At 38.7% G+C, this 16,183-nt stretch overlaps 1 protein-coding gene across 4 annotated transcripts in view; it reads left to right on the top strand.

Annotated features, from left to right (window-relative positions):
* sgcd (sarcoglycan, delta (dystrophin-associated glycoprotein)) overlaps positions 1 to 16,183 on the top strand; it is a 323,685-nt gene that overhangs the window by 174,295 nt on the left and 133,207 nt on the right. The gene's annotated exons all lie outside the window — the stretch shown is intronic.

Below are 16,183 nucleotides of genomic sequence, written 5' to 3'. Positions count from 1 at the left end.
CTCTTCTGCAGCACACCTTATTTCCTTTATTATGTACTTCCTCCTCTTTTTGTTCCTTTGCAGCGCTGCAGGGTCATCGAGTTCTTTATTTGTGTCCACTTGTGCTGAAAACTAAAGGACTCATATCACTTGGAGGCACTTTGGATAAAAGTGCTCTTCAAAAAGAGCACTCTTGAAAAATAAATGAAATGTGCTTTCATGCAGCAGTAGCAGAGAAAGCTGATATTGGTCGATACTTCGCATGTGTCACCTCAGAGTCTTTCTTCAGTTTATGAATTGAGGACTGTCTGTCTGCAATTACACAAATCTTGCTTTTTTTTCGAGTGACTTATAGCAGACAGCTGGGAGAGCAAACCATTTTCCATTAATGGTGCACAACGCTACATGGTCCAACCGTGTCCTGTGACTTTTCTGCGTTTTCTGCTGGAAATGGAGATAGGCTGGTTTCTAAATCATTGGATTACATAAAACAGTTTATGTAGAGGACAGTGTGTCAAACTGAAGGATCATAAAGCAACTTTGGACACTTCTTACAGTCTTCTTTTTTTCTCTCTATGTCTGCACAATGGATGATGGTAGTTACTGCCACTCAGTTGTTCTATGGCAGTTGTGAGAAGTGGATAAATTTACAGACTCAGTATTGAGGTAATTTCAGACAACAAGCAGTTACAGAGAGGGCTATTTTCTGCCTCAAAATGGTTTTTCTACTGGTGACTGTGTTCCCTATACCATACACCTTTACACCACAGCAGTGAACAAACATCATTTAAAACACCAGATTCTACGTTTGATTATCCAGTCTGGACAATGACTGTACATTAAGATGGACAGCACGTCTCCACTTTGTCCCCCTGTACAAAAATGAAGCCAAAATATCCCCGATATAGCCGCTTCAATCTTGTGCTGGTCATTTGGAGCCAGCCCCTGCGCAGTAGAGATCTCTGTGGTGTAGAGCTCAGGTGTCAAACTAATTGTGAGTAACGCTATCAATCGAGAGCACGGTAGCTGTCATGTTGTCCATCATTTTTAAAAGTCCAGGGTCTAGGCCACTGATATGTTTATGATCCTAGTTAGCTAAATGTGCTACATTGATTGTGGTGGTGGTATTGTAAATTCTTTCCCCGATACCAGATTTTTGTGATGATATTTTAGAGCATGTGGGTAGCACTAGCCTTCAGCGTTTGCTACAGGTCTTGGCCCGTAGGTGCTGCTGCACATTTCACCCTCCTGGGTGCAGAAGACATGTTTGTAGCGGCTTGCAATCTGAAAGAACCTTTAGAGTGGATTTATAGTTCAGTGACGATAACCAGAGACGGTTGTTATGCTGATTAGGTTTGCAAACTTCGTGTCAGGAGGTGATTCTAAAACAGAAGAGGAAAATATGTTATTGCTCATACAAGTAAAAGAAACAACTTTGTGATAGTGTCTGACATCACTTGCTCACATTTGCTGATGAACAATTATTATACACTTATGTTATATTAATTATATAATCATTCATAATAATGCGTGTGCACCTGAAAAAGCAGAATGGTGGAGCTACCTTGCTTTTGTTTTTTTCTTCTTTCTTTCCTGTTTCAATTAGCTTGAGCTTATTTCATTAAATTCAGTTTTATTTAGGAGTATGAACCATTTAAAATGCTTTAGGACTTAAAGCTATTCCATTCTGGTTCATTCTGCCACAGAACCCTAGTACATACATCAGGAATACATACAGGAACCAAAAATAACAATGTACAGCCTGCTTTAGTTGATGTGTAGTGATATAAATACCCACCTAAATTCAGAATTCATCAAACTTGCTATGCAACTGACAAATACCCAACCTGAGATGTTTGGGTATTAGGGAGTTTGGCCCCTAGGACAGTTGCCCACTTTCATACTAAGAAGTCAGACAGTTCACTGGACAGATATATGAAGAAAGAGATTATCATCTTTTTTAATGGGTGCAGCCTGAATGCTTTAAAAAAAAAGATGACTAGAATTGTACAGACAAAATGTCCAAAAAAGAAAGTGTAGTTATGCACCATTAGCATTTTTGTCATAAAAACACATCTAACAGTAATGATAGAAAAGCCTCATTTGCAAATAGTTCTTCGCTGAGGGATTATAGACATACAGAACCCTGATTAAATGCCAGAAACATTGTTTCTCATTGGTAGAGAGCCCTGCTGAGCACACAAGCAATGTGGACGCCCACAGCAAACGCTGCAGACACACTTCCAAGGATTGTGTCCAGGAAGGCGCTTTTGGCTGTGTGATTAATATACATTTACTTTGGTTTTGTAAATCGAAGTTGTGTGCCATCTGGTTGAACCACAGCAAATCCACAAGCCTCTGAAAAATCCCCCACAGACTTGCCCAATAGGCAGAAAGATCCTGCTAACGGACGGGCAGCTGAGCCAGTTGAAGGTGTCTGATAATTTCTGGATCACCATCAATCTCTGTGTAACACTAAGGAAACACTGAGAAATGACTGCAACCGAGGCACTAAACCAACCACTTCACCACTGGAAAGGAGTTTTTTTTTTTTTTTCCAGGGTCAAAGCTATATTATTTTTAAAAAGAAATAAATAAAAAGTACTCATATATACAGTACAATGTGGATTAATTGTTTTTCAATTATCCAATGAGAACTAGAATATAAAACATAATCTTGCCATCTAAAGGATGTGGCACATCAAAGACAAACACATACACATATAATAGTACTGCCTATTGGCCCCAGATTGATCTTATAAATGCAGGTAAAAGCAATAAAGCAAGCATACTTCTCAGGAAGTTGTTAGTTTCACAGCATTTCAGTATGACCATAAAATAGCCTCGCTGAAGCATAAAATTATGGCATACCATGAAGTTCATCCCAGAAAACAACTTTTTGCCTGTTTTTATTGCTACTCCAAGCACTTTTGCACTCTCTCTCAAACTTAAAGGGGACCTTGTATGCTCATTTTTAGGTCCATACCTTTATTTTGGGTTTCTACGAGAACATCTTTCCGACTTGATCCAACAGGAAACTGATCCTAAATCAGGGTGAAATTAACAACATCAGCAACCAAGATTACATGTCATTTTGACATGTAGCCACATATAGTGGTGTACCTCTACACTGGAAATTAGTGGAACGGAGTATAGTGGCACTTTCTACCATGATAATCACCAGTTAAAGATTGTAAACCAAAATTTACCCAGTTGTCCCAACTGGACACGTTCTGGTGGGAATATGACCAGAAATCAGGGAGAAATTAACAACAAACTAACCAAGATGACATGTTTCCCTGACTTTAGCATGTAGCTACAATTAGCAGTGTATTTAATGTAAACAGTAGCGTGCCTGGAGTAGATGACTGTATATAAAACCTGCTGTGATCCAATGTCATCCTGTAGCTAAAGTTAAAAAAATAAACAAACAAACCAACAGAAAGTAGTGGAGGGTGGGCTTGAGTGATGGCTTAAAATCAAGGGTCTAGAGATTGTTGTATTTGGTACAGATTTTGAAGCCCTACGAGACTTTATTTAATGTCATTTAGGAATAATAATATGAATAAAATAGACCTTACTTGACATTATCGTGGCACTGCAGAGGCGGCTGCTGCTGCACGGACACCTTTTAGTGCAAAAACAACCTTATATTTCCCTCTTCAGTATGTCCATATTTGCTGATTGCTTGTCGCCTGAATTCGATTTTCCCGTCAGCAAGCCATTAGTTTTCAGATGTCAGTGTCCATCAGTGGAACACCTAGAGTGGTGCAGCAGCATTATCAGATTCATTAGGCCAGGCTTTAAGGGTAGACCGTAAAACATAAAAGCTGTATCGAGTAATTCCTCTTTTACTCTGGTATAGCAGTTGTTGTTTTTCGTTTTGTTTTTTTTATTAACAAAAGAGTGACTCTTGTGCGTTTAGCTGTAAAACTGTTGCATCCCTTTTAATTCCAAAAGGCTTTAAAGTGAATGAAACAACGCAATATCGTGGCTTTCTTTTACTCAAGAGTTTCTCATGGGGATGGAGAAGAAGTGTAACATTAGTTCAGCAGGCACGTCTTGGACTTCATTTGTCCACTGTCTCACACTGACTCACTCTCTGCATCTCCTGAGATCTCATGGAGTTACTGCAGTTAGCTCCATCACTATTTCTGCTTTTCTTCTCTTTAAAAAGTAGAAAATATTTCTGACTCACTCCAAATTACTGAAATCAGTCTTACAAGTTGTACATTAAAGTAAAGCATTCAAATCAGTTGAAAAGTAAACATTGAAAGTACTCCAGTTTCTCATTAATTTCTCTACAATATATAAGACTTTCCACTGCATCAGTTTCTCTAAAATAACAATCACCAACAAAATAATTCTTGTTATGTGTGACTAAAACTAAAATAGTCCAATCACACGTTCGTTGGTGAGAAAGTTTTATTGCATTTTGTTTCAAGAAATTTCACTGGATTATTGGAAAATTGGTAAGTGTGTGTGCGTGTGTGCGTGTGTGTGCGTGTGTGTGTGTGTGTGTGTGTGTGTGTGAGTGTTTAAATTGAAGTCTTATTTTACTTGAAGTACCACCTCATTGTTCTTTATTGTATGTAAACACAAACAAGCTGTGAAAAGTTCTCACAGAAGAGCTCCTCAAATAAAGTTATTGTTATTATTCAGCACCATTACTTCCCCCGAGGCGGCTTCCACAGCCGAGCGTATGAGTGTTTATGGTTCATGACACAATTATGATTAAGATGTTAGCCTCTCACGGTGAGGGAGGGAGATAAAGAGAAAGAGAGAGAGAGAGAAATAAAAAGACACAGAATGAGAGAGAGAGAGAGAAAGAGAAAGAGAAAGCAAGGGAAAGAGACAGGCAATTTAGCATCAGTGTCTCTCTCCTGGGATAAAGGCGAGTAGCTCAGCGCTGACCTGTCACTGCGTTGGGTCTGATCGAAGAGGACGCTTTACATCTCTTTTCCACACAAACCAAAATATTTTCTTTCCCTCGTTTTAAAGTTTACACTTATTTCTTATAAGCTTTATTTCCATTAAGCTATAAAGTAAGTCCAGGCAGTCTGCTAATATTGAATTTGTATTGGCAGTGTAATTTTGTCTTTCATGATTTATTGAATCGTACCAAACGATTTGTTGTATAATTTAATAAAACAAAACAGTTGTTTCTCAGCAGATTTTTTGATGGGTTGATTGATTTGTTGGCTTCATCCCATAGTGTCATGGTGAACTTACAAAACATCTAACAAGAACCAAATATCTAATTATGAGGTAGGGTGTCACAAATTCAAAAAGGAAACGTCCAATAATTTTATTTTTTTTTAATTTATTTTTAAAATCACCTAACAGAAATGTCCTATTTACAAGGACACGGGGTACTCTGTGCTCTGGCCTACTCTTCTCTGACCTTGCTGTTTTATATTTTTCTACAAATCTTACAAAAACTAAATCCTAACGTATAACATATTACCTACAAGCAACCCGGATAAATTTGTACTTGAGTGTCACAGTGTTTGGACAACTTGTCAGATGCTTTTGGAATAGGAATTGAAATCTAATGGTTCAGCGTTGGCATCTGTGATGGCACCACGGCAACACCAGACAGATGTGTGACATATTATAATGCCACATACTGCTTTAATTATAGACGCCAAAGATATTGTACTAGCAATATTTTATCCACTTAGTTTTACAGTGATGGTGGCAAGTCTTTCCTTGTCCAGCAGTAACTGAATAGAGGATTATTGTTTAACCGTGTTTACATGGTTTAGTTTACTTTGATAAGAAGTTAACAGAAGAAGAGGCATGGTGGAAATGGCTTTGCTGGATGTGTCATCCTGAAAAGCAGCTGTGTACTTCATTTTGCATCATGTCTTCAATCTTAAACTGCTTTAACGTTGATGCTCAGTTGTCAGCACAGAAGAATGTGTCCTCCATGCAGTGCGATGAACATTAGCTACGCAGTTATTTATATTGTTACAATCAGTATTATTTTTATATTCAGTCTAGTAGATAGTCTCCAGACTATCTATCCAACTGAGCAAAGAGTGGTTTTCCACCCAAACTAAACATATTATTATAAAAGTCACATAGTCATGTTGGAGGAGAGTCAAATGCAAACCTCTGAAATACCATAAAGTGTTTGTGCAACAGCTTTGTTTTAATGAATAAGATTGTCTTAGTAAGCATAAGGGCAGCATGGTGGTGCACTGCACTGTTACCTCACAGCAAGAGGGTTTGCGGGTTTGACCCCCGGCTTGGGGCCCATCTGTGTGGAGTTGACATGTTCTCTCTGCATCAGCATGTGTTTTCTCCCTGTTCTCCAGCTTCCTCCTACAATCTAAAGACATGCCGGTTAACTGCTGACTCTAAATATCCCATAGGTGTGAATGTGAGAAGAAACGCTTGTCTGTCTCTTTGTGTCTGCTGTGATAGTCTGGCAACATGTCCAGGGTGTTTCCCACCTCTTGCACAGTGTCAGCGAGGGTAGGCCCCAGCCCCCCCACAACAACCCTGGCCATATTGGCAATGAATGGATGGATATCAAATGTTAGATGATCCTTCTGACTTTTTGGATTTTAAGCAGGAGGTGTGAAAAAATACACCATTTAAAGTGTGATGTCGTAACTTGAAATTCCCGGCTGTATTTGAATAGGGAAATTATTATTATTATTTTATTTTTTTTTTTTACACAGATACTCTTTAGTGTTACACACTGGCAGATTTTACACAAAAAAACCTCACTCCTTTTTAGAAAAGGAATTTCCTCTTGGAATTTAGACATGTAGATTTTCTTTTTGAAATGCTCCATCTCTGCTCTTTTACTGCCAACAGAAACATGCTGTAACTTGGACATCTAGAGGGTAATGGTACGATTTAAGGGCCTTGTGTTATTTTTCAAGATATGAGCGGCGTGTTGTAGGCGGTGAAAGCAGGGATAGTCCATCCCAAGGGCCTCTTTATGCACCAAAGAGGAAATACTTCCTCGTCTCTACCTCCTGAATGATTGCCTCTGTGTCTAAATTCTGCCATCATCCAAGTACTTCTTGTTACTTCCCCTCATTCCTCACCTCGCTCCTTTACCCTGCTTCTCCCTAAACTCCCTCTCTATCCCATGTCTGCCTTTCTAAGTAAGCTATAGAGGGTTCTCTGCATTGCCTTGTTGATGTCCAACATATCTTAATCACAGCAGGGTGCCTATCCAGACTCTTAGCTTGGCGGCGTCGAACCCACTTCTCTTCTTTTTCTCTGCATTGCCATGATGACGTCCTCTCTCTCGTTAACTCCAGTCCACAATTAGACCTTTTAGAAGATAAAGTCTTGCTAACAGAGAGCCCGCTAGCTTTGGTGACATTAAAGATTAGAAGTTAATTATACTTGTGAAGTATCGCCTCAGGGTTCGCAGGCTTAGCAGCAAAAAAAGGTCGATCTGTGATGATAATCTGTTATGTGTGGCTTGAATGAAACATGTCTAAGGACAGATTTTGCCAAGCAGACACTGTTGCGTTTAAAGTTAAGTGCGACATACGTGTGTTTCTGTACATACTCCACTTGTCAGCATACATGGACCTGTTCACATGTGCATACAGTCCATGTGGTCATTAATTTGGATGGCATTCAGAAATCTGCAGAGGGTTTTGTCAAACATAAGCATGTGGTTAAAGTCCCAGGGAGCCTTAAAGCGACATGGTTGAGAGTGCAGTATTTAGTTGCTGTGAGCTGTTAAGTCACCACTTGTAAGCAGAGGGCAGAAGATAACTTTATCCTGGAGCCTAACCAAGCAAAGTCTTCCTGCTTCTGTCCCACTGAGACTCTGGGTCTGGGTCAAGACCCCAGGAACAGCACCAGGCTTTTAAGCCAATTGTACATCATGGCCAAACATGAAATTAGAACTATTGAGTCCATTGGAGTGTCACAACCCCCATAAAATGATTTGTGTTGGTATCAGGATTTGAATTATTTGGTGCAATAACATTTCTCAAGTCTAAAAGAGCTGAATTATTGAATCATTTTTAATTCCATTCAAGTTAGCAGAGCGCTTTACTGGAAGTTGGCTGCTCAGCTGCTGTAAGTGTCTATTGTGTTTGCTCTATGGGCCCCATGATGCAAAGGATAATTTCATACCATGGAAATTAAGCATTTCTGGCCTCATGGGCCACTGAGCATCCCTGATAGGAATGAACAGGCCCTGCCTCCAAAAATGTATCCAGTTGTCTTTATACATCCATGGTCTGGGTCCATAGCTGCCTGTACTGGACAGCAGCATGAAAGTGAGGAACACTCACTCTACAGCTAAGTGTGGGAACCGAAATGTCCCCTGCAAACAGACAAAAAAAGACTGTTTGACATGTAGATTCTCAGTTGACTGAGGGGTCTCTGACTCAAATCTTCAACATGAGGGCACAGCCCTAGTTACTTGGGATAATTCAAAGAGCCTGGTGTGAAGTATACAGTTTTTTTTTTGGTTTTTTTTTTGGTTTTTTTTGTGGTGGGATTAAGTTTTAAATAAAAACTGTTCACAGCAAGGGATGCGGATTATCCAGTAACCTTGACATTGTTTTGCCAAAGACAAATTGCCATTGTGTTTAACAGAGGTCATTATTCAAAGCTGTAAGCACCAGAAAAGAAAATCCATTCACCTCTAATGCACATGAAGGAAAGGGGTTTAGGCAAAATGTTTTCTTTTACGCCTCTAAACTGCCTTTATTTTGCAACTGTTTTTCATTAACATTTTGATTGTTTCGCAATGTTTTTTAAAAAATAACTTCGCTTAGGGAAATTAGGGGAAACAAAGCCATTTCAAATAAATCAGAGTTGTATGTTTGTCTGCTTTGCTTTCTGTCTGCATACATTTTCTGCACTATGAGACCTTTTAACAGTCCCAGTTGGTTCTGTAAAAAAAAAAAAAAAGAGCAAATAGCGGAAGACAGGGTTTTTTCCCCAATATTAACTCTTAGAGATGAGGCAGTAATAACAAAAGCATGTTGTAAAAAGGAAACATGAAGTGTGATTATCTGTGTATGTGAAAATGATACAACAGTAAATAACAGCCAGGTAAGCAAAAAGGGGAAGACACTTCAGAGCGATTGGACAGTGTAGGTCAGCCTACTCATGCTTCTGCTTACAATTTGTTTGATGGGTTTCAGGTCTTTAAAAACCACCTGTGGTGCTCACCAATGTTGAAAGTTGAAGTATCCAAATTATTTTTACATCACAATGAATTCTGTCAACCTACAGTTTGTTTGGCTGCACTTTAACAGACTGCACCAGTTCTAAGGGTATCTATTTCAGGTGTGCAAGCACCTAAAATCCTGTATTATTAAAAACTCCAAATCATATATGACTGACATGACTGACATGTAACTTTAAATGACAATTTGGCCTTATTCCTATTGATAAAAATACCATGATACTCACCAAATGAATTACTCTTATATGGGACATCAAACAGGTTGGAAAAGAAAAGCTCCCAAATAATTAAACATATTTAAAAAAGAGAACAAGGAATAACCAAAAAAAAAAAAAAAAAATCATTATCATTCTGGTTCAAGTTTGTAGCTGTAGAGGCCTTCAAGGGTCCAAAATCCATGAACAGAAAAGAAAACATGAATTAAGGATTTATTTTTTTTACATGCTATTTTTTCAGAGGAATGCTTGAGGATGGCATACACTAGAGGATGAGTCCAATGTGAAATAATAATCATCAGAACGACTACATATTTTCAATATATGGTCTGAGGGAAGATGCTTTTTCTGAGTCTTTCTGTGTGGACTTATGGCTACAGGTGTGTCTGCTTGAAATAGCTGATAGCCGATTTTTCCCACACTTTAACAGTACAATTTACAATTTACTATCCTGTGTAGATTGCAAGAGATCAGTGCTGATAGAGAGACATATACAGATTTTCACTTTCTTAATCTGGCTAGACTGACTATAACTTGGGTCCCTGGTCAGTTCTCAGTTGCAATACCCAAAGTGGACCCATGATGACTTGTAGTTCAGTGTTTTCATGTGTGAGACAAATGAAGACCACATCTAAAAAAAGTCAGACTTAAGTTGGATAAAAACGAGAAGTGGCCTTTACTTTGAAAACAACCTACATTTTTGATACTAAAAAAGAACTTTGTTCACCCCACATCCCCTCCTCTGTGAAACTGGGATTCAAAGTGACAAGGCTGCCTCTTTAACCTCCAGGCCATTTCCAAAAACAAACCCCTTTGAAACATAAATTTAACAGCACATACCGTAAGAGATGTAGTTCCTCCTCTCTCCTCATTGCAAATCTACAGTTTGGTATCATATCTGTCACACAGTGCCTACAAACACAAGCTTTGCCTAATTATCCTAATCATGTGCTTAACAGTGCTGTTGACAAGCATACTAAAGCCACTTACAAAACAGAGAGGAGGAGAAAAAAAGCCTTTTCTACTTTTGCACTCGATTAAAAAGAGAAAGAGCCTAAAGTTACTCAGCTGTTTAAGTATTCATTATGCCCTCCAGTCAAGCTTGGCCCTAGGCCTGGCTTCGCGTCTGTATGGCAGAATTAACTGCTGAAATTTGGATGTTTTTTTATTCTTTTCTCTTTTTTTGTTTAATCGCTGAAAATGAGCTATGTCAGAATTTGAACAGGTTGGAGCTCTCATTAAATTGTTTACCGTTATTCTCTGACCTTTTCAGTAGCTGTAAGTATTAGCCACACTTGTATCATCTGTAATGGTCCGGTAAGCAGCACACGACAATGAAAGGCTGTGCTGAGAATGTGGCCTCAGTGTTAATGAGGGGCAGCAAAGTGGGACAAAAGGCAGAGCTGCCGGTGCACTCAGAAATAGGGTCAAAGAAGCCTTTATTTAGAGAGTACGATAAATATACAAGCATTTATCTCAGTCACTCTGCTGCGCAAACACTAAAGGACAAGTGTGGCTTATTTGCAGGTTTTATTTTTGTAGTTTGGCTCATTGTTCCTGGTAATTGTTTTCAAAAATAATTGCTAAGATCCCGGGAGCTGGGCAACATTGCTACAATGAAATCATAAGAAATAGGAGCAGTCTAATGTTCAGACAGGTTGTGAATGAGCCAACACTTTCTGTGGATTATCAAAACCACTTTATTTAGAGACAAAAGCAAAAGTGAGCACACCTGAAATGTTGATAAAAGAGAGTGTGGGAGTGGGGGTGCAAGATTGTGAGGTTTGGGCTCCGTTACCAAAGCGTACGCACTCAGTCAAAAAGGGAGATAGAGTATAATGTCCGGGTTTGTGAGTAGAGGTAGTGCATTGAGTTCTGTAATCCAGCCTCGGGGTGCCAAGTCTCAGAGATCATTGTAGATTATCATGATTATTGTGTAGCATTGGTAGCGCTATCCTCACAAGATGTCAAGGTAACGTCAAATTCACATTTTCTATAATTGCACAGCAAACTCTAAATGCAGAAAACTACAGGAAAAACTGGTCAGTCTGGGTAATAATTATATCATTTATTGGGATCATTCCTGATCATCTGAACCTGATCATCTGTCTTGTTTTACTTGGTTTCTTTTTAGTGATTACATCATTTTCTCATCTCTTTAATTAACTAAATGCATACATTGACATGTTTTTCCAATAGGAAGGACACATTTTAATAAACCTTTCAGGCTTGGAATTTATTATCATAAATGTATATTAATCATATTATCTGTGCTTTTGTGAGTACAGTGGAAATAGCTTATGGTGATTACACTTAAATCAAAAAGCTTTGGACAGAATTATTTCTATACAAATACTGTTCAAATAACTGGCATATAGTACTCAGGCTGTGTATTGGCAAGAATCTGATGATCCAGTACAAATCACGATACAATGGATACATTTCAATATATTCCTGGTACTCTAAGCAAGACTATATATTGCGATTTTTTTTTTTTTTTTTTTTGGCAAACTGGCATAGTTTAAAGGACAAATCATCATATGTATACAGTCTGAATTAAACTGCTCTGATTGCGTAAAGGTTATGTAATCAGATGAGTTTATAGGCCAGTATTCATCACTATGTTACGCTGAAGTAGAAGAGTCAAGTGATTGAAGATAGATTGCAATAACACTGCTATCGATATCTTGCAGACATGTTTATATGCATATTTTATGAGAAATGTGATCTGTTTTCCATCTTCTGAATGGATTGATCTTTAGTTCTACAACATTTAGCTCGTTTGGTGAGAAGGTTTCTTTCATCACAGTTTCATCCCATTTCAGTTTCATCGGCTCTTTGCCTCCACTGCCCTCCGCTGCCTCAGTGCTCCTCTCTGTTGTTGTTGTTGAGGGTTATAAAAGGAAAACAAATAAAACTTGTAGAGAGGTTCTGGTACTTCAACCATACAATAAAAAAGAAGTGCTCTAGGGGCTCTTTAGATGAAGGAACAAGACTATATAAATAGCAATGGAGGAGTGGCGGGATTAAATTCAGTACAGAACCTACTGGATCTCCTCAGTCCTGCTTCGTGGCTGAAACAGCTGCCTGATACAATAAGAAAGCCAATGGACAAAAACTAAAAAGAGAACTTTTCAACAAAGAGAATTTTTGATGAAAAGATGCAGTCAGTCATGTGTGGAGGACAGAATGAGCTGATAAATGCATTGTAGCGAAGAGCTAACACTTATTAGCTGTTAGCATGCAGAAGCTCCTGCATCCGTCTTTACTAGAGATTACCTTCAGTGACCCTAAACCAACAGTTGGTAAAATGTTTAGTGACTTTTCATTCAGCCGATCACATTTCTCCACTTGCCTGTTCGCCCACACACTGTAACAGCCAATAAACTGCCCCTGGCCATCGTCCATTTTGTATATTCATACATTTGGAGGCGTCCGAGCCCCAGTAATGGCATATCCATTGGCAGCAGCCGTCGGCTCCTGGTACTGATCCACATGTTGTCTATAAAAGACCTAATGGGGAGCTGCCTGGCTATTTGGCAGCAGGAATAACCAATAACATTTTGTAAAACCTCATTTCTCTCTCTAATCAGAGACAGACTTTGTTTTTGGACCGTCGGGCTTTCTTCAGGCCCTCTGAATGAATAGTTGGCTGAACAAGAGGCACCTTTGGACAGCAGCAGTGGAGGGAAAAGGACTCAAAAGGCTGATGATTTGATTTGCCTCCAATTTGCCACTTATTTTCTTCCTCCCTGGCTCTTCAACTTTGCTTTCTTAACACACACACACACACCTCCACTCTTATGAGAGTGGCCATTATTTAGCTTGTAACCAAGCACCGTTTTCTTTTCTCAGTCAGCCCATAGCCTAAGAGCTTATTGGAAAGCTATCAGTACTCTTTGTGCATGGAGAGAGAGTCTGTAGAATGCGCAGAGGAAAGAGGAGTTATATTTCATTACTGCAGTGCATTTGTTTGATTTATGATACACTTTGTGAGAGAAGTATTTGCGTGGAGATACGAAAGCAATCAAGCAATGAATACATTCATAACGCTTTGAAAACTATTATCGATTTTTGTTTGTATTTTTGATTAGAGTTCCCTGTGTGTTTATTAAGCTACGATAGAGGATGCACTGTATTTGATTTTGAGAGACATATCGCTGTATGGAGAAAGCTATAAATACAGTCCCCATCATGGATGTAGATACTGATGGAGAAGTTGTGCAAGCAATGAAAAATCTTCCAATTAAGAGACATTACAAGGGCTCGAGGCAACAGTTCAAGATCTTTCATATCTGAGCTACTGAAAAAAAAATGAACCCTGACTCTTCAGAAGATAATGTTATCACTGGCACAATTTATCTTGCAGGTTTTCTGCAATGATAATCAATACCAGCAGCATATACATACAGAAATAAAATTAAAGGGTAATGTATAAATAGCAAACTAAAAACTCAACTAAGACTGTAATATATACAAATACAGTGACTGCAATACACTTTCTATTGTGGGACTCCCTTCCCAACAAACACAACAGCATCAGTCTTTTCAGCTAATGTCTAATTCGGACACATGTTTAACCTCAGTTGACCAAGACGTTTAGCAGCCAAATGAATTATGACACTTCTACATGAAAGCGAAAGAGCAAAATAGTATAAAATAGATTCTTCAGTATTCCTTCTTTCTTTCTTTTTGTCATTTTTTAGGTCAGAAATATTGATGCAAAGGAGCACATGTCTTTTCAGGATTAAGAATCTACAAAATGAAATTGTGAGACTTTCCATATGTATTCTTTTATGTTTAGGCAAGCAAATGTGGTGCAAGAAGCATCTCTCATATCCTTGCATACTTTTTGTTCACATGGAGATTACAAAATGTATCAAATTTATTGTCTGAAACCAGAATGTCCTCCATAAGAAAATCTGATTTTGACGAACTGTAACATAATAAAGATGGTGACACTCTAGGAGGTTACAGAAATGTCCATGTGGACATCATAGTAGTGGCACCTGCATAGATAAGTTTCTCTTTTAAACTGTCCACCAGTGTTGTTGGTTGTTCAGTGTCTGCTGCTGACGTAACTCCACTGCCCTCACCATTCATGGATTTAGCTGGGACATATTTCGGAAAGTGTGCACAATAGTAGTACACACGGAGACTCTTTATTTATTACAAGAGTATCACCCAATACAGTGTTACCAGAATATGTGTGTGTGTGTGTGTGTGTGTGTGTGTGTGTGTGTGTGTGTGTGTGTGTGTGTGCGCGTGGATGATGTATAGGCTTAACTGAGAAGTAACACATTTACACATGAATGCGTCAGCACACACACACTCTTCTCCATCTGACTTGTGAGCAGGTGACACTGATGTTGGTGTCACTGTGAGTGTTGCTCTCCTGCCAAGCTGCTGATGCTTTTGTCTCAACAACACCTGGAGACACTTGGCAGCTTTTGCAGTATTCCTTTTTTTTTTTTTTTTTTTTTGTCAGGGTTTGTTCTTTTTACTTTCGCCAAGGACATTTTCCAGTTCACATCATTTAAATTTTGAGAAACAGATTTGTGGAGTTCTACACTAAGTGCTGTCAGTAAATCACATTTTTATTATACAGTAATCTTATTTATGAATAAGAGCCGTTATGCTGATTGCAGTTCATTTGACTGGCATATTCCTTTTTTATTAGTATATAAGCATTGTTGCCAAATGTGCTATTAGAGCAACTGTTGCACATTTACAGTAATTAAGTGATTCTAGTAAACAGACAAACAGTTCTTGATTATTCAGCTATTCATTATCATGATAATACTACATGCTACCTAGTTGAGCTTGTATGTATATACTGTATATCCTCTCTTTACTTGTCACATTCTAGGGATTTAGTCAACACTGTCCTCCAAAACTCTGCCTTAAAACTTTAATGTTGTGGGACTTTTTCATTTTTCTCACTGTCATCAGCTTACCAAATTCAACTGACATGATCTGTTTCATTTTGAAGTTTTAGTTTCATATCAGTTTCAGGGTCAGCTATCACAGCCTGTCGCACCAGAGCAGGAAAAAAAAATCAAAAAAACAAATCTAGAAAGAGGAAATGGAAAACCTGCCTGTCAGTGTTTAAATCTTGTGTGTGTGTTTTTTCATTATCAAACTCCTTGGTGTAAACAAATGTCAGAGTAGCCCTGTCAGCCGAACTGGATCCTGTTCAAACGGGTGATTTGACAGGACAGTTGTTTGTCCCAGGGTGAACACAATGTGTCTGCCGTGACTCGGAGCCACATTTGGAAGTTCTGTGCTGTGGCAGGTGCTCACAGATGGAAACGTTAAAAGAAGGTGCGATGAAGGATCAGGTGTGTTATTAATCCCCACTCACAGGCTGCAGCTCTTTATGAGGATTGTGCAGAAAAGCTGATCAAACAGCCTTGCTTACTTTTGGCTCATACAGCTGTTTGTCCTTATATTCATGTTTGTATTTGAATAAGTCTGAACATAACACACATCTTGAGTGATGAGGTGCATGCAGCTTTTAAACTGTGAGATCAAGATTAGATACTTCGGGGGGTGGGGGAGTGATAATGAAACAACATATTGTAATTAATCCAGAATAAATTTAATAGGGAAGATGCTTTGTCCTTCTTTGGATGTAGTTCGAGATGATCTCCACAGCAGTTGCTATGAAATTGGGTGCACATATTCAGTGAATAATTAACCATGATTCCACCATTGCCCTTACCTTCACAACACAACTGGTTTTGTGGTCTGCAGCCTGGCAGGGATCTCACCTACCATCCACTCCACACACAATGACAAA

The sequence above is a fragment of the Plectropomus leopardus genome, chromosome 15, assembly GCF_026936395.1.
Source record: "Plectropomus leopardus strain MGB_pleo_1.0 chromosome 15, ASM2693639v1, whole genome shotgun sequence".
Lineage (NCBI taxonomy): Eukaryota > Metazoa > Chordata > Actinopteri > Perciformes > Serranidae > Plectropomus > Plectropomus leopardus.
The sequence above is the reverse complement of the archived record's forward strand: the minus strand, read 5'-3'. Positions and strand labels throughout refer to the sequence as shown.